Source organism: Castor canadensis, chromosome 8, assembly GCF_047511655.1.
Source record: "Castor canadensis chromosome 8, mCasCan1.hap1v2, whole genome shotgun sequence".
NCBI lineage: Eukaryota > Metazoa > Chordata > Mammalia > Rodentia > Castoridae > Castor > Castor canadensis.
The window spans coordinates 92,886,153-92,906,086 of record NC_133393.1 but is presented as its reverse complement, the minus strand read 5'-3'; the positions used below and the strand labels follow the sequence as shown (position 1 = coordinate 92,906,086).

Genomic DNA, 19,934 nt, shown 5'->3' with positions numbered 1-19,934 from the left:
TATTAGTATAGAGTGTCCTTCTTTATCTTGTTTTATCAATGTAATTTTGAAGTCTTTGTTACCCCTGCCTGTTTTCAGGAGCCATTGGCTTGGTAAATCTTCTTTCAGACTTTCACCCTTAGCCAGTGCTTATTTCTGTCATTGAGGTAGGTCTCCTGTAGGCAGCAGATTTTTGGATCTTCCTTTTTAATCCAGTTTGCCAATTGGTGTATTTTGATGTGGGAATTAAGTCCATTAATGTTTGTTGTTAGTATTGATAGGTATGTGGTGATCCCTGTCATATAATTGTCTTTGTTGTTGAAGGTTTCATTGTGTATAGCTAAACTGATGTTACTCTTTACTCTTTTGCCTTTTCTTCTCCTATGGTTTGGCATTGCCTCTCCTTTCATGGTTTTGTTTGCTTTCACTTTCTGTGTGCAGAACATCTGGAAGAATCTTTTGTATTGGTGGCTTGGTGGTCATACATTGTTTTAGTTTCTGCTTGTCACAGAAGACTTTTATTGTTCTGTCTATTTTGAGTGATAATTTTGCTGGGTAGAGTATCCTAGGGTTGAAGTGATTTTCATTTATTGCTTGGAAGACCTCACTCCATGGTCTTCTTGCTTCGAAGGTTTCCAAGGAGGAATGTGCTGTGATTTTGATTGGTTTATCTTTGTATGTTATTTGTTTTTTCTCTCTTACAGCCTTCAATATTCTTTCTCTAATCCCTGGGCTTGTTGTTTTAATAATAATGTGTCATGGGGAAGATCTATTTTGGTCAATTCTGTTTGGTGTTCTGGAAGGCTTCCTGTACATGGATGGGCATAGTTTTCTCTAGATATGGGAAATTTTGTGTTATTATTTTGTTGACTATATTATGCAGTCCTTTTGCTTGCACCTCTTCTCATTCTTTAATGCCCATGATTCTTAGGTTTGGTCTTTTAATGTAGTCAGAGAGTTCTTGCATATTCCATTCACAGGTCTTGAGTTGTTGAACTAATAGGTCTTTGGTTTTCCCTTTAATTACCATTTCATCTTCAAGTTCTGAGATTCTGTCTTCTGTTCTATTCTGCTGGAATGACCTGCCATTTTGTTTTGTATTTCTGTTTCATTAATTTTTCTGAGGTTTTCCCTGTTATGGGTCATTTCCTCTTTAATATTGTCAATTTTTGTCTTTAATTCATTTATTTATTTATGGTATTTCCTGTTTCATTTTGGTTTTTATTTAGGGCTCCTATGATTTTGTTTATTTGTTTTTGTGTATTTTCATATTCTTTATTTTTGTCCCTTGGAATTTGTTGAGTGCCTCTTGTATGTTTTGGTTGATCATGTCTAGTAACATCCTCATGAAATTCTCCATGATTACTTGCAGGCTTTCTTCTTTCATATTTCTTGTGGGCTTCCTTGGCTTCTTTGGAATACTTTATCTTTGTTTTCTTGAAGTCTGAATCTGGTTATCTGTTTTATTCATTTCCTTTTGAATCCTGTACTAATTTATTTTAGGGGGGAATATGGTTTCCATCCCTTTTTCGTCTTCCCATACTTCCAACTTGGTAACATTTTTTGTCCCTGGATCATGTGTAATTTAGTGTTAGCTGAGTTACAATAGTGGAACTAACATAATCAATGAAGAAGGATAATACAGAGAAAGCCAGAGAAGTAAAAGGAATAAAAAGAAAATAGAAAAAAGAAGAATAGTACCAAGGAAAACAGCAGGGAGAGATAGTGGACAATCAAAGAGCAAACCAGACAGCCAAACCTTTATAGGAACACAAACAAACAAAATAAATTTAAAAAAATAAAATATTATATAAAAAGAAAAAAATAGAAAAATTAAAAAAAAAATCACCAGTTCACGAACAGTGGAATTTCAGTCTTAGTAGTTCTGCTGTTACTCTTTTAGCATCTAGATCTATCTGTGTCTCCTAGGCAGGTTTGGAGCACTCCTGTGACAGGTGGCAGGTGGGTGGGGTGCCATGGACCTGAGGGCAGAGGCCTGTTTTTGAGGTGATCTAGCTGGCCTTTGTAGTGTGGGCCTGGCATGCCTGAAGGGTATGGGCCCCTGTTGGGTGGAGATCATGCGTGTCTGTGGATCAACAGCTTGGAAGGTCTTAGGGGCACTGTCCCAATGGAGATAATGTGGGCTTGTGGATTGATGGCTTAGCCAGCCTTAGGTACGCGGTCCAGTGGAGATTGTGCCAGCCTGTGCAGTTCTGAGAGGTGCTGCCTGGTGGAGATTGTGAATGCCTGTGGGTTGCCAGCTTGGCAGGCCTAGAGGTGTAGCACAGTGAGCAGAGATTGTGTGAGCCTGTGCAGGCCTGAGGGGTGTGGCCAAGTGGAATGGAGATCGTGCAGTGCCTGTGGATTGTCAGCTTGGTGGGCCTTAGGGGCACAGCCTGGCAGAGTGGAGATTGTACAGGCTTTAGGGGCCAGGGAGTGGCAAATTGGAGATCATGAATGTCTGTGGATCACCAGCTTGGCAGGCCTTACAGGCATGGCCCAGCAGAGATCATACAGGCCTGTGCAGGCCTGAGTGGTGTGGTCCGGTGGTGATTGTGAATGTCTGTGGATCAGTGGCTTCTCAGGCCTTAGGGGCATTGGCTGGCAAAGCAGAGATCATGCAGGCCTGTGCAAGCCTTGGGGCATGGGCCCAATGCAGTGGAGATTGTGAATGCCTGTGGATCGGTGGCTTGGCAAGCCTTAGGGCCTAGGTCCTGCAGAGATTGTGGTGGTCTGAAGGGTGGGAGTTTGGGGGATCGTGGCCCTGGCAGGGCTCAGAAGCAGGCCCAAGGATCAAGGATCCCATGGGCTTCAAAGTGGCAACTCTGCAGGCCTATGGGGAGGGGTTGGCATGCAGTGTCAGCTGTTCTTTTAGTAAATCATGGCTCAGAGAAGCCTTCCACAAGCTAGGGGTTCAGAGTGCTGATGTTTCAGCTCTCCCTGGTGCTTTACCTCAGCCACGCATGTCTCCAGCATCTCAGCAAAGTCACTAGTATATGGAGCTCACAGGGTCTGTAGCTGTGTTGCCATCTTGGATCTCTCTCAAACTAAAAATTTTTGCAAAGCAAAGGAAACAATCAATGGAGCAAAGAGACATCACACAGAATGGATGAAATATTTGAAAACAGTACACTTGACAAGGGGTTAATATCCAGAATGCACAGGTAACTCAAACTACTTTGGCAAAAACAAATAATCCAATTTTAATGGGCTATAGATCTAAGGAACATTTTTCAAAAGATGACATAAAATAGCCCACATATATAAAGACATTCTTATTACTAATATCAGTGAAATGTAAATCAAAATTATAATGAAATACCATTGCAACCCAGTTATAATGCAATTATATTATTAGATCAAGGGCAAACACAGCAATGGGATTGGACTTTGAGCACATGATAAAAGCGAGAGCACAGAAGGGAGGGGTGAGGATAAGTAAGACACCTAAAAAATTAGCTAGCATTTGTTGCCCTTAACGCAGAGAAACTAAAGCAGATACCTTAAAAGCAGCTGAGGCCAATAGGAAAAGGGGACCAGGAACTAGAGAAAAGGTGAGATCAAAAAGAATTAACCTAGAAGGTAACACACACGCACAGGAAATTCATGTGAGTCAACTCCCTGTATAGCTATCCTTACCTCAACCAGCAAAAACCCTTCTTCCTTCCTATTATGGCTTATACTCTCTCTACAACAAAATTAGAAATAAGGGCAAAATAGTTTCAGCTGAGTATTGAGGGGTTGGGGGGGAGAGGGAGGGGGCGGAGTCAGTGGTAAGGGAGGGGGTGGGGGCAGGGGGGAGAAATGACCCAAGCCTTGTATGCACATATGAATAATAAAAGAAAAAAAATAAAGAAATCATGCTGTTGAGAAAGTGTAATTCATACACTGTGGGAATATAAATTAGTACAGAAATTATGGAAAACAGCATGAAGATTACTTTATGAACTAAAAGTATAATTAACATGATCCAGAAGCTGAACTACTGAGTTTGTATCCAAACAAAATGAAATCCTTGTATCAAAAAGTGCTGCTATCCACAGTGGCCAAGGTACAGAATTTACCAAGGTGTTCAACATACAGAAACAATAAATGCTTAAGGTGATGAAATTCTAACTACCCTGATTTGTTCTTTACACATACAGATATATAAATAGATTTGTAATTGTCATTTGTGCCAATAAAATGTTTGCAAATATTTTCTCCAATTCTTCCAGTTTTCTCTTTATCCATTCCTTTTGAACTGAGTTTTGCATATGGTGATAGGTAATGATTTAATTTTATTCTTTTGCAAATGGGCACACAATTTTCACACCAACATTTATTGAAGACACTGTCTCTTCCTCAATGTGTGTTATTGGCACCTTTGTCAAAATCTAGTTTCTCGTAAGTATGTGGATTGTTTTTTACGTTCTGTATTCTGTTTATTGTTCAGTATGTTTGTTTTTATGTCACTACCTTGCTGCTTTGGTTACTATAACTTTGTAGAGTGTTTTGAAGTCAGGAATTATTATTCCTCAAGCTTTGTTTTATTTATTTGTTTAGTTGCATATAACTGGCTATTTGAGCTCTTTTATGGCTCTATTTGAATTTTGGATTTTTTTCTCTTTCTGGGAAGAATGACATTGATATTTGATGAGAATTGCATTGAATCTATAGACCATTTTGTGTAATATGGCCATTTTAATAATATCAGTTTTTCCAATCCACAAGCATGGGATTTCTTTCCATTTTTGTGTCCCATTGAATTTCTCTCACCAGCATTTATAGAATATATTATAGAGATCATTTGCTTCAAATTTATTCACTGAATTTTTTGTAGGTACTTTAAATGAGATTACCTCCTTGATTTTGTTTTCAGTATGTTCATTAATGGTATATTATAATACCATTGTGTTTTGTATGTTTACTTTACTAAATTCATCTATCAGTCTAACACCTTTCTGATGGAGTCTTTAGGTTTACTGCTTTTAAAATTATTCACATGAAATATAGACAATATAACTTTCTTTTTTCCAATTTGGCTATGTTTTATTACTTTCTAAAACTTAAATTCTCTTGCTACATCTTCTAATGCTGTGCTAAGTAAAGAGAGTGATGAAAATGGACATCCTTTTCTTGTTCCAGATCATGAAGAAAATACTTTGTGATCTTGCATGTGAGTTTGTCACATATTTGCCAGTTTTTCTGTGTTGGATATGCTTCTTATATACTTACTTGGAGTTTGTATCATGAAAAGGAAATGTTGAATCTCACCTAATGTGTTCACATCATCTATTAAGATGATCATACCATTTTTGTTCTTCATTCTATGATACAAAGTATTACAATTCTTTATTAATGAATGTTAGATGATCCTTGCATTCTTAGAATAAATCTTACTTGACTATGGTTTATAATCTTTTTGATAAGCTGTTAAATTCCATTTGTTCATATTTTGTTGAGAGACTTTTGCTTCTTTTTTCAGAAATAGAATATTTTTCAGAAATATTGTTGGTAATTTTCTTTTGATTGCTGTGTCTTGTCTGATTTTGATATCAAGGTAATACTAGTATCAAAATGAATTGAAAATTTTCTTTCCATTTCATTTTAAAAATAATTTTGAAAGACTTGGAATTAATTCTTCTTTAAACATTTTGTAGGAACAAGTCATGATGCAAACAGGTTATGTACTTTATTTTATTATTTATTTTTCAGGTTCCAGCTTCAGACCATGATCCTTCACCCTACAGCCTCCCATGTAGCTAGGATCACAGGTGCATGCCAACATGTCTGGCTTATTGATCATCAATAGCTATCTTTCCCCTCTGACTGGCCTTGTACTGTGATCTTCCCAATTTCTATTTCCTGAGTAGCTGGAATTACAGTTGTGAGCCATCAAGCTGAGTCTCTTACAGTTTTCCTTAATGGGGATTTAAGTTACTTCTTTAGTATTGGTACTCACTTTTATTTTGTTTAGATTTTCTATTTCTTCTTGACATAATCTTGGTTAGCTGCATGTGTCCAGGAATTTGTCTGTTCTATGTTTTTAAATTTATTAATATGTAATTGGTTATAGTATCTTCTTATGATCCTTGGTATTTCTGTGGTACTGTTATAATGTTTCTCCTTTCATCTGCACTTTTATTTGTTTTTAATTTCTATTTTCCTTTGTCAGTCTGGTTAAGTTTTGTCCATTTTGTTTGACAATTTGTTAGACAGCCTTTTGGTTTTCTTTTTTCAGCATAGGTATTCATAGTTATAATTTTCCCCTTAGTACTGCCTTTGCTGTATCCCATAGGTTCCGGTAGATTGTGTTTTCATTTTCATTAGTTCTAGGAACTTTTAAAATCTTCCCACCTCTTATTTCTTGAATAATACAGTGGTCATTGACAATGTGTTGTTCAGTCTCTATGTGTTTGAATGTTCTCTGTAGTTTTTTTTGTTGAAATTTTTTTGTTTTATTCCATTGTGGTCTGATAGGATACAGGGATTTATTTCACCTTACTTATATTTTTAAAATTTTTCTTTGTGTCCTAAAATATGGTCTATTTTGGAGAAAGCTCCATGGACTGCTGAAAAAAATATGTATTGTGCCACTGCTGGATAAGATACTCTGTCGATGACTGTTAAGTCCATTTGTCTATGGTGTCATTTAAGTATGAGGTTTCCTTGTTGATTTTTGTGTTAATGACTTTTATATGGGTGATAGTGAGGTATTGACATTTCTTGCTATCTTTGTGTTGGGGTCTATCCGGTAGTGTTTCTTTAATGAAGTTGAGCACACAAACACTGGGCACATATAAGTTAACAGTTGTTATTTCCTCTTGATTTATTGTTTCCTTTGTTAGTATGGTGTGATCTTTCTTGTATCCTCTGGCTAATTTGAAGTCTACTTTAACAGATGTAAGTATAGCTACTCGTGCCTGATTCAGGGGCTATATTCTTGAAAAATCTTTTTTCATTTTTTCAACCCAAGCCAATGTTTATTTTTGTTGGTGAGATGCATTTCTTATAAGCACATTATCTTCAGATCTTGCTTTAAATTCAGATCACTAATTTATGTTTTTAATTAGATATTTGAGACCTTTCACATTCAGTGTTAATATTGAAATGTGTATCAAAGATAAAAACAAAAGGAAAATGGAAAGGAACAAAATAACTTCAATCACAAATATAAAAAGTAAAATTACAAAAATGAAATAAACAGGTCAACCTTTCTTGTTCCTTACTAATAAAAAGAAATTGTATTTCCTCCCTACCCCATGTTTGTCTTTTGGGTATCCTTTGTGTGTGTGTGATTTTGGGAGGTATCCATTGTTTGTTTGGTTTAGTTTTTCTTCTCTTAATGTGTAAAATGTTAGAGCAGTGGAGTCTATTTACAAGCTCAACCTTGACCTGCCTTCCCTGCTGGGTTGAATTCAGGACAATTTTTACCAGTACCAGGCCTACTGATGCAGAGAGTGCAGGGACAACCCTCAAATATTCCTTACAGGAGATCCTTGGATGTCTCCTAGGGTCTGAGGCCCTCCATTTGTGTTGGTATATCATTGGAAATTAATTCCTGAGCAGTGGCAGATGTTCACCACCAGCAGAAGTATGCAAAGAAGTCAATACAATGCAGTCTCCACTGGCTGATCAAAGCATAGGACTCCAGTTGATCTTGATTTCCTTAGTCTAATAGTTCCCTGTCATAGCACTTAAGCTCATATTCACAGAGAGCTGTTGTCTTACTGGCGTTCAGAATTTGTATTGAATTTCTGCCTACAAAAGTCCTCACCTGCAGTTCAATCACTATTATTTAGTGGTCTAGGCCTTGGTTCTGCAACTGAGCTCCAGCTACCCAATCTACTTTTTATCCAAATAGATTGTGTTGGTGTATCTGAGACCTAGTTCTGCTCAGCTTCCTGGGTCCACACTGGTTCTTACAGTGCTTTTTCGCTTAGGCAGTGGACAGTGGAAGACTTCAGGGTTAGAAATATAGATAAGATGTAGATATATAGAAAAAAAAGTGAGCCAAGTCTACTGATCCCCCATGATGATTTCCCTCCACCTCCCCAGTAAGCAAGCTAGAAAGTTCAATGGGGTTCTTCCCTTGTATTTGTTTGGTGCATAGTATGTAAATTTCTCATCTTGAATTTTATTTTTATAGCATGCCAACTGTACATCCTGTGTCTCTTCCTGAAGTTTGCCTTTCTCTTATGCTTGTTGCTCCACTGGGGATGGGCAATTCTTCTCTGCCTTGTGACTCTGCTCAGTGGCTTATTTTAGAATTCATTGCTCCTTTCCTAACCATAAAGTTCAATATTTCTGGATTTCATATGGTTTTTGCCTACTGTTTACTTTGTTGGACTCCTTTGTTTTTTACACCATCTTCTTTCCCTGACCCACGAACCTGATAATTTTGTTTCAGATTCTTGGAGATGCAGGGAAGAGCTGAGTATCCCTAATCCACTATCTTAAGTCTCTATAACCTGTATTTCAAACAAATTTCATGATCTAATGTTAACAAAGAAGTGAATAATATGAATTAAAATTTAAAATATATAATTTTAAATCCTCCTTATAAATAATGGGTTAGATAAGGGAAAAAAGTAAAAACTATTTGTAAAGCTATACCAGACTATTAAATTGAGGTTAAAAGTAAAAGTAGATTTGATTATAATGTGCCAGTTACAGCAGACACTGGTCATCTACTCACAGAACTTTTCCTGCTGAACCCATTTGGGCTAAATATCTTGACTTCTTTCCTTTAGACATGTATATATAACTGAGTTGTTGTTAATTGAAAGTATGACATCAGACAAAGGACTGATAACCAGAATATATAGGGAACTCAAAAAACTAAATTCTCCCAAAACCAATGAACCAATAAAGAAATGGGCAAGTGAACTAAACAGAACTTTCTCAAAAGAAGAAATTCAAATTGCCAAAAAAGACATGAAAAAATGCTCACCATCTCTAGCAATAAAGGAAATGTAAATTAAAACCACACTAAGATTCCACCTCACCCCTGTTAGAATAGCCATCATTAGCAACACCACGAACAACAGGTATTGGCGAGGATGTGGGGAAAAAGGAACCCTCTTACACTGTTGGTGGGAATATAAACTAGTACAACCACTCTGGAAAAAAATTTGGAGGCTACTTAAAAAGCTAGACATTGATCTACCATTTGATCCAGCAATACCACTCTTGGGGATATATCTAAAAGACTGTGACACAGGTTACTCCAGAGGCACCTGCACACCCATGTTTATTTCAGCACTATTCACAATAGCCAAGTTATGGAAACAGCCAAGATGACCCACCACTGATGAATGGATTAAGAAAATGTGGTAGCTATACCCAATGGAATTTTATGCAGCCATGAAGAAGAACAAAATGTTATCATTCGCTGGTAAATGGATGGAATTGGAGAACATCATTCTGAGTGAGGTCAGCCTGGCCCAAAAGACCAAAAATCGTATGTTCTCCTTCATATGTGGACATTAGATCAATGGCAAACACAGCAATGGGATTGGATTTTGAGCACAGATAAAAGTGAGAGCTCACAAGGGAGGGGTGAGGATAGGTAAAACACCTGAAAAATTAGCTAGCATTTGTTGCCCTCAACGCAGAGAAACTAAAGCAGATACCTTAGAAGCAACTGAGGCCAATAGGAGAAGGGGACCAGGAACTAGAGAAAAGGTGAGATCAAAAAGAACTAACCTAGAAGGTAACACACACGCACAGGAAATCAATGTGAGTCAACTCCCTGTATAGCTATCCTTATCTCAACCAGTAAAAACCCTTATTCCTTCCTATTATTGCTTATACTCTTTCTACAACAAAATTAGAAATAAGGGCAAAATCGTTTCTGCTGGGTATTGAGGGGGTATGGGGAGAGGGAGGGGCCAGAGTGGGTGGCAAGGGAGGGGATGGGGGCCGGGGGAGAAATGACCCAAGCCTTGTATGCACATATGAATAATAAAATAAAACTAAAAAAAAGAAAATATTGGTGTAGCAATGAAAAATCTCCCACATGATTCTTCACTCTCTTTTCCTTCATTTGCCACTGTGGGTCTACACATAATCAAAATGGCAGAGCATTAATTAAGTTGAATACCTGAATAAAGTAAAAACATCACATTCTACCGTCTGAACAAGCAAACAAAATCTCTGCCATCCATGCTACATATCCAAGTTTAAGTTTTATGGAAATCACTTTATATTTTGTTAAATCCAGCAAAGCTAATCTGTTCTATTAAGATAGTGTTTATCATTGAAAGTTTAATAACCACAGGGAACAGGAGCAAGGACTCTGGTTTTCTGGCAAATTTTGTCATCTGAGTGTTGCTCATATGGGAATGTGTGGATTATGGAAAAAGATCAAGCTACACAATTATAATAAGGATCTTTTCTATCTGCTTTATACTTCATTTAATTGTGGTTTGTTAGACAGGATCTTACTATATAACCAAGGCTGGCCTTGAACTTGCCATCCTCCTGTCTCTGCTTCCTAAATTCTGGGATTATATGTTTGTGCCACTGCACCTGGCTTTAATTGTCTTTTAAATGTTTCTGATGCATTGCCACAGTAATTTAAAACTTTATTTCTTATATCAACTAACATCTAAGTACTTAATGAAAACATAAAAGATAAATGTATTTGACATATAATTTTTATGTGCAGTCGGGAAAATTTTCCTGTTGTTTGTGTGTGGATGAAGGCAGTACAGATGCAAACACATTTACCTCTTGTGTCTGTCCTGAGAAATTCAATATTGGTCTAATTTTCTTTCAATCCAAATCTTTATGACTCAGAGTATTTAATGTTAATGCTATCACTCTTGCTCTTTTCCTTGTTAATGATGACATATGTTGGCTGCAGAGCTCTTAAATCTAATCAAATTTCTAATCCAGTGTCTCAAGAGGGTGGCCTTCAGGCCAACTACAGTAATACAGCCCGGAAATCTCAGTTGCATGGGAGGTGAAGGTGGGAGTACTGTGTTTTGAGGACACCCTGAGTAGAGTTAGTGTGAGACCTTATCTGAAAAAAAAACTAAAAGTGAAAAGGACTGGGGGTGTGGCTCAAGCGGCAGAACACTCAAGCATAAGGCCCTAAATTCATTCTCCCATACCACAAAATAAGTTTCAATAAGGAAGTAAAATCAAACCCTTTATTCAATCAGATGGAACTCAACATTTTAGTAATGACTTTAAGTATTACTACAGTATAGATCAATGTCATTTTGTTTGAAATGTATATTTGTCATGTATACATAAACTGAATTAGGTTTTCTTAAAAACCTCCTTATGATTTACAACATAAAACCATTCAAAGGTAGTTTTGTCTTGCTTTTAAACTTAAACTTATGTTGAGTCTTCACTAGATAAAATGGTTTTAATGTATTTTAACATCCTAGTTCAATGTTCTCCAAGGAATTGCCTTCTTCTGTTTTTAATTTTTAAGTTAGTGAATCCTCTTGAGACAAGTGGCACAGAATACAAAAGGATTATAATTCTTAAAACAAGTGGTTATACTTTTATATAGGCTAGAAACATCTCAAAGTAAAACAACTCTGAGTTTTGTTTTCTCCTCTTTTCTAGGCTTACTAAATGAAGTACATTTTATGTATAAGTAAGGAGAATATGTTCTAAATTTAACATATCATAAATTAGAGAACATTGCTTCTTTTAAATAAAAATCATGAGAAGAAAGAAAACTTCTTGTCATGACACAATCTTTGACTGTATATATCCTGAGTGTGTGTTTTTAGTTCTAATGTATTTTTGGAAGACATATCAGATAGAAATATGGGTTAAAGCAATATAAAAATATGTTGTATATTAAATATTCAGAAATTATCTCTGTTCTGGGATTTACCTCAAAAGAAAACAATTGAAAGTTAAATTGTCACTGAAGAAACTAAGGTTTGGAAAGCTTATGTTTTTATTTGAATCATGTAATCTGTGTTACACAAGGTCAGAAGTAGAAAACGATTTTTTTTGTAAAATCTTTTATTAAAATAGGATGGCTTGGAACTAGAATTGACTTTTTGCAGAGCAGGCATAACTTGACCATTTTCGAAGTTATACTGAAAGAATCAAGAGGACTATAAGAGAACTTGAAATTTCATTCTATGACAAGCACGTTTTGAATAAATACTCTTCATGATATAAAGGAACCTTTATTAAATGAATGTATTTTTCTTCTGACAATTATAATGATATTTGTGATTATTGTAAAATACAAAATAGAAAAAATATTTGTCCTGATCTTGAGAAACTTTTTCTCATATTTATAAAGTGGTATATTTAATTCAATATAATTTTAAATTTTCAAATAAATCCTATATCATTTTCTAAGGGAATTTCTTATCTAACTAATAAATTACCTAATTAAGCCAAACATGCCCCAGGAACTATAATGATGGATAGAAACTTCTGATTGTTTTACTGTCATCTGCTAAGCACTTTACTATGGGATTAAGAAGCAAATGAAGACTGTCAATACTTCATAACAATTTATTTTGAAATTTTATGATTTAAATTTAGGCTAAACCGTATCCACATGTGAATTTACTTTATATTTTGGAACCCTATATAACTCACATTTTTCTGATTGTGGTTTCTCTGTACCTTTTGACCTTTTAATATAGACTTAATCTTGAATTAAAAAATTCACTAATGAGAATTAATATGAGTATCAATATAATGAGCATTATATTTAAATAACCAGGCATATTTAGAAAAAGGATCACTGAAGACCACTGAGAATGAAAATGGAAAAAATAAAAAAGAATGAGAAGAGTTTATGACAAAAATCTTAGTTAACTTATAGCCATTTATAATCACTGGAAATGTGTTTGTACACTTTTTAGCAACAGAACAGGGACATACTAAATATAACAAGGTTCAAATACAATTTAACATATACTCATATTATTTTTAAGGAAAGTACTGCTATTCATTAGAAAAATTGGTGGTAGACTTCTCAGATGATAAACATGAGTACTTAAGCATAGTCAGGAAAAATAAAATAAAATAAAACATTTAGAAAGTTAAGATAATTGTTAATTGTTACATGGTGGACCAGAAAAATTTGACGGGGCCTGTGAATAGGGCACTGAAGAAAAGAGGCTATAATGGCAGTACAGAGAAGCATACAAAGCACCAACATTGACGAAAACTACAAGGGATATAGAGTTAACATTTTATATGTAACATTTTATTTTATAGCACCCTAATCTGTCACTATAAATTTTCAGTAAAACATGCTGTATATTTAATGCAAGCACGACGCATAAATATATACTTTATATCTGGCTAGATGTACATAAGAGAAAAGAGAACAATCAAGGTAAATAGGGTGAATACAATTATGACTAGTCAATCAAAAATCAATACTAAAAATCATTTGTTCTCCTTCATATGAGGACTTTAGATTTAGGGTAAATACAGCAATGTTGTAGGACTTGGGTCACATGAAAAGGGGAGAGAACACATATGGGAGGTATAGGGATAGGGCGGAAAACCAAAACATGAAAGTGTTTGATGTCCCCACTGCAGAGGAACTAATACAGAAACCTTAAAGCGACAGAGGTCAATATGGGAAGGGGATCAGGAACTAGCGAAAAGGTCAGGTAGACATGAATCAACTTGGGATGTAACACATTTGTACATAGAAGAAATGCTATGAATCTCTGTATAGCTATCCTTAACTCAACTAGCAAGAATTTGTCTTTGTTTGTATTGCTTGTGTCTTCTCTTCAAAAAAATTAGAGATAAGGGAAGAACAGGTTCTGCCTGGAAGTGGGGGTGGAGTGGGGGGAGTGGGTGGGGGTGGGGGGCAGGGGTAGGAATGGCTCAAATAGTATATGCACATGTGAATAAATGAATAAAAATATTAAAAAAATAAATTGGTAAAATGTAATATTTTAAGACAAAAATTAAAGACAAAATGCAGGGAAGACTCAACAAGAAAAAGCAAATCAAGTCTTCAGGATATGGAGGAAAACAGAACTAAAAGTGATCACAGGATTTGCAAAAGTTTGATGAGGATGTTACCACTTCATGTTCGCTAACAATGTTTGAATCCACAGTATTGCTTTTAATATAGAGTTCCCAGCCATAATCCAACATTAAAAAGTAGCAAAGTCTATGGGAAAAAAGTAATAAATGCAAGCAAAATATGTGTTTAACAAAGAATAATGAGTCACTAGATGATGTAAAATAATTTAACCTAAAGTAATTGTGTTGCAAAAATTCCAATGTACTACAGAAGGTACATATTAAAATATTAAGATAATTTTTGTTTCTTTGTTTTAAACACTTGCATGACTTTATCAATGCAATATATTATACCTTTGGAATGCTTTCGTTCATGGATATTGAGAATATAATACAAACTCAAGAACTTCCATATATTTAGTGAAATTTTGTGAAAAATAGTATGAGAAAAAATTTCATATGATACCATTGAGTAGAAGAATATTGAAAGAAGTTGGGTGTGGATAGCAACATGTTTACAGAGGATCCCAAAACAAAAAGTTATCTCAATCAGCTCTGTCCTGTTCACTTCTAATTTTTGTCTTATTTTGTTAGACAGTTATCAGCTATGAAAAACCATACCACAGTCACAGCCTTTATTCTTCTTGGATTAACAGATGATCCACAGTTACAAGTGATCATTTTTCTCCTTTTTTTCACTTATATTTTGAGTGTTACTGGGAACCTAACCATCATCACCCTAACCCTACTAGATTCTCATCTCAAGACATCCATATATTTCTTTTTCCGAAATTTCTCATTTTTAGAAATTTCATTCACAACTGTCTGTATCCCCAAATTTTTTGTTAGTATGGCCACAGGTAATAAGACTATTTCTTATAATGACTGTGCTGCACAGCTGTTTTTCACTATTCTCTTAGGGGCAACTGAATTTTTTTTTTCTGGCTGCCATGTCCTATGACTGCTATGTGGTCATCTGCAAACCCCTGCACTACATAACCATCATGAGCAACAGAGTCTGCAACATGCTGGTCTTTGCTTCCTGGTTGGCTGGTTTCCTGATAATTTTCCCTCCACTCCTGATGGGTCTCCATCTTGATTTTTGTGCAGCCAACACTGTAGATCACTTCTTCTGTGATGTCTCTCCTATCCTTCAGCTCTCCTGCACAGATACAGGCATTATAGAATTAATGATGCTTCTTTCAGCCATTCTGACACTCCTGGTTACATTGGTATTAGTAATTCTCTCTTATACAAACATCATCAGAACTATTCTAAGAATCCCTTCTCCGCAACAGAGGAAGAAAGCCTTTTCTACATGTTCTACACATATGGTTGTTGTGTCCATTTCTTATGGCAGCTGCATTTTCATGTATGTGAAACCTTCTGCAAAGGAAAGAGTGTCTTTAAATAAAGGAATAGCTCTTCTCAGTACTTCTGTTGCACCCATGTTGAATCCCTTCATTTATACATTGAGAAACAAAAAAGTAAAAGATGCATTTAGGTACATGGTCAGAAAGATTGAAGTTTTCTCAATGAAGTGAATTATTTTAATGAGATACTAACATTATTGGTAAAAAAAAAGAAAGAAAGAAAGAAAAGAAAAGAAAAATGGAGTGTCGCAGAGCTCTATGTCTATATTAAATACCATATGAACATTTTTTAATTATAGTTTAGACTGAACTTTACTCTTACACTTTTCTCATGCTGAGCGGACATAGAAAAGATAGTTTATGTGTTTTGCCTTTTTATTTTGTTCTTCTGTTCACTTCCTCTTGAAATTCTCTCAGAGAGAGAATTCAGATTTTCCAAATTCCTTTCCATTGTTGTGGAACTCAGAGATTCAATTTGTCACCTATTCCTTATAGAGTTTAATACACTACCTAGGTTTAATCATCTAATTAGTTTATTACTGGTGGATGTAGAATGTGATATTTGGTTTCCTTGTTTGGAGTTTAGAAACTTGGAATAAATCAATTTAATAGCATTTTTTAGTTAAATAACTCAATACTTCCACATTGTAACCTGTCTTAGATAGTGTATTATTAGAACATATTAAAGGAAATTCAAAGAGATTAGGGCATCACTGCATGGCAGGTATCGAATAGGAATTATAGATTACACTTACTGATTTTTGTATCTATCCAGTTTTGTGAAATGCACTAATTTCATTTTCAAGACACTGTCAGACCTATATTGCCTTGCTCTGTTATGCATAAAAATAATAAGGTATCTGTTACTTAGGTAATCTGCTAATGTCAAAACATAAAAAATGTAATATACATAAACTATAAACTCAGGCATGATAAAATTCATCTTGTAATGTCCATGAATCTCTCAAGCATTATTAACAAAATTAAGTAGAAATTTCCCTTTGGCCCATGTCACTAAAGTTGCAAAATAACAGTAAGATAATTTTACAGCATTCCAGAGACTTAAACAATGCCATATGTGAAATTAATGTTTTATGAGTTCTAGTAGAGAACATTATTTTTCAAATTAAGTAATTGGAACATTGAAATTAGATACAATGACTGATCATGTGAAAAGTAATGTTTGACCCTTTTTCTTAGAAATGGTGTCATATTTTAGTGTGACTGAAAAAAACTTTTCCTAAAAAACTAGTGCAAATTTTCTTTATGAATGATGAAACTTATGCCTTGAAATTTGCTCAAATGTCTGACTTAGTTTCTACGCAAGGTAAATGAGGACGTTACAGAAGTTTCTGACTAGGTTTTTGAACTTACCAAATTGTTAAATAAATTTTATCCCAATATATCCCAAAGTAAATATAACTTGTTGGACTTCCAAACAATTCAATATGAATTTTAGAGCTACCACTATAGTTTTCTATTTGCATATTTAAATAAATATTGACTAGACCATTAATAACACTCAAATTACCCTTCAAATAGTGGCCATCTATGTGTAAAAGGCTTCTATAAAACTGCAGTTCTTGAAGAATGTATTATTTGACATTACCTGAAGACATATCAAACAAGTACCCTTCAGTTTTCAATATTCAGCTTTCTTTGCCTCAGAAACTCAATTTTACATACAAACAACTGTACCTTATAAATAACTATACTCAAAAATTGTGATGCAAAAAGCTTGACATGTGACAAAAACTCTGATGCCTGATGCAAACAGTCTTACCTATGAGTTAAGTTGTTGCCAAATACAATGATGTGGGCTATTTTTATGTTTCTAAATATTATATTGCTTGCTTATTAAGCTCATTGTTTATATATGAACTCTAAGTCTACTTAGGACTTTTTAAAGCCTGATATGTGGGTAAATCTAGGAATCATTTAATATAGTGCAAGGACTGTACCTTGTCCAGTTTTTATTTACAACCAAAAAGAGTTTACTAATAATTATTTGAAATTTGGTAATATATTTAATTACTTTGAGTGTGTAAGATTTTTCCTTTAATTTCTAGGCTATTTTGAAGTAGATAATGGGAAACACAAAAGGAAAGAAATCCTAGGCATAAAGCATGTTGGGAAATGATTAGTGAAAGTGATTAGATTTTCCACTTAATTCAAAATAAATTATGAGTTTCTAAATAAATGTTCACTTGTGTAAATAGCACATGTGATTCTATTATCTGAACTTATGATTCTCAAATTTTGCTTGATATATTAAACTTCCTATTGTTCACCAATATCTCCCATTTCTGATGTCCTATCTTCTCTGGAACCAAAAGTGAAAGACATAACTAACGTCTTTTTCTAGTGGTATATGAAGAGTAAGTGATAAGAAGTTATTCTCAAGGTTTATCAATTGTCTCTTCAATAGCCTTTCTGCCTTGGTCTCTGACTTATTCACTACATTGCTATTAGAATTCTTTCCAAAATACAAATGGATCATGCTATTTTCCTAAACATTTTGTGCCTCTCTATTGCCCGAAGAATAATATTCAGACTCCTCAGATGTTTACATATCTCACTTTCCAGTTTTGTCTCTGATCCCTTCCAGCTGCACGTCTTAGGCCTCAATCACACTGACCATCTTCATGTATTGCACAAAGCGATGGCTCACATGGACAGAATGTAGGCCTCTTGTCCACTTCTTCTTTGCCAGTTTGCACAACTTCAATTATCCGTAGAAGTTAATTAATATGAAGCTTCATATGAGTCTTGTCAAGAAATATGGTAGTCACTTCATACTCAAACGTTCACAGTGTTTGTAGTCAGATCTAGGTTGTTCTTATCATAACGAGATTATATTTATTCCTATCAATAAAACCCACATTTCACAGATTTCTATATCTTCATCTAACAATCAGGAATAAATAAATAAGTGAGCAAAGTTGTGAATAACAATAAATTAGGAAGGCTAATATGTTCACCAATAAAATAAAATTCAAATGTACACTTGATGGGGATTAATATAAAATTAGAAAGTTAGGTTAGGAATATGTAATTTAGAATAATTAATGGATTAGACTTTATAAACAACCAATGTAAGAAAAAGGGGCTAGGTTTTAGAAAAGTTCATTATGACCAAACATGCATGGGCACTGAGGAGAATTAGATTTTATGATGAAGGCCCATTATATCACAGGTTAGAATTCTTGTGTAGTTCTTCTTTAACACTTTAAAATGAAGATGGAATTGAAGGAGACTAATCATTAATTTTAAAAACTCCATCATATGAGAAAATATTTAGGGTACTACAATATAGAGCTTGAGGAAAAATTGCTTATAAAAAGAATATATGCTGTTTTTAGCATTAAGATCACTATGTCCTCACCAATTATTGATTTGTATAAACTATCTTTAAATGGTGCTTACCAAACTCAACCAGTAAAGTATTTATATTTTCACTTATATGTACATTTATTGTTTGTAACTTACATATTAACTATAGTATAAAACATTTTGAGATTTTTAATAGGAAAAAGAAAAGAAGCAATATATTTGATGATATCACCTTAAAATATTTTCTTTATACCTTTTAATTGTTTTTGATTAAAGCAATATTTACACATGTTTATGAGGTACAATGTGATGTTTCAATTTATGTATATATTGGGAGGGAATCAACTCATGGTCATTAGCATATTCATCATCTTAAAATTTTATAATTTCTTTATGAGGAATCCATTCAAATTCTTCTGTTCTATTTTTGTACATATTAAGAATTATTTGTTAATTACATTCAGTCTGTCATTCCAATTTACAAATTGTACAAATGTTAGCTGTATTTTAATTAAATATATTTTATTATATTTACAAATATTGATTTAATTCTTCTGGTAAATGATCTAGAAGTCATATTCTGCTTGTTTTACCTAGTAATTAGTTAAAAACTTTGCACAGTGCAAATTAATGTTTCACAATAACATACAAATACCCCTTAAAAGTGGGAATCATTGTAATTATTCTTCTGATTCCTTCAAGTATTTTAAAAATTGAGCCATAATATTTCTGTTTAATGTTAATCAGCTTTCTTGATTTTATATGTTTGAATAAATATGTAAATAACACACAAACAGAATTTTAAAAACTTGTTGAAATCACCATAAGAAGTGGATGAAGGTAGAAAGGAAGACAATAGAGGAGATGAGCTATAGTACATATATGCATTGAATGTCACAATGAAACAACCTATAAGCTATCTTAAACAAACAAGAATGTCAGTTTTTACAAAAACAGAAACCAGGAAGCCAAAACTGGTCCTGTCTGGGGGATTGCTACCTAGGGTGTGGGGGGAGGAGCAAGATGTAGGGAAATGGTATAGGAGGGTGAATATTGTGCAAATACTGTGTACACATGTATGTAAATGGAGAGATGATATCTTTTAAAACTATTCCAGGAATGGGGGGGATAAATTAGAATGATGGATGGGGTGAATTAAACTATGATATATTGTAAGAACTTTGTAAATGTTACAATGGACCACCAGTAACACATTAATAAAAATAAAATTAATATATCAAAATTAAAAAATATTTACTTGTAAGATTTCTAAAA

The 19,934-nt window shown here is 34.3% G+C and overlaps 1 pseudogene; it reads left to right on the top strand.

The window, feature by feature from the left end:
• Window positions 1–14,557: 14,557 nt before the first annotated feature.
• Window positions 14,558–15,497, top strand: LOC141425521 (olfactory receptor 6C74-like; annotated as a pseudogene).
• Window positions 15,498–19,934: the final 4,437 nt, after the last annotated feature.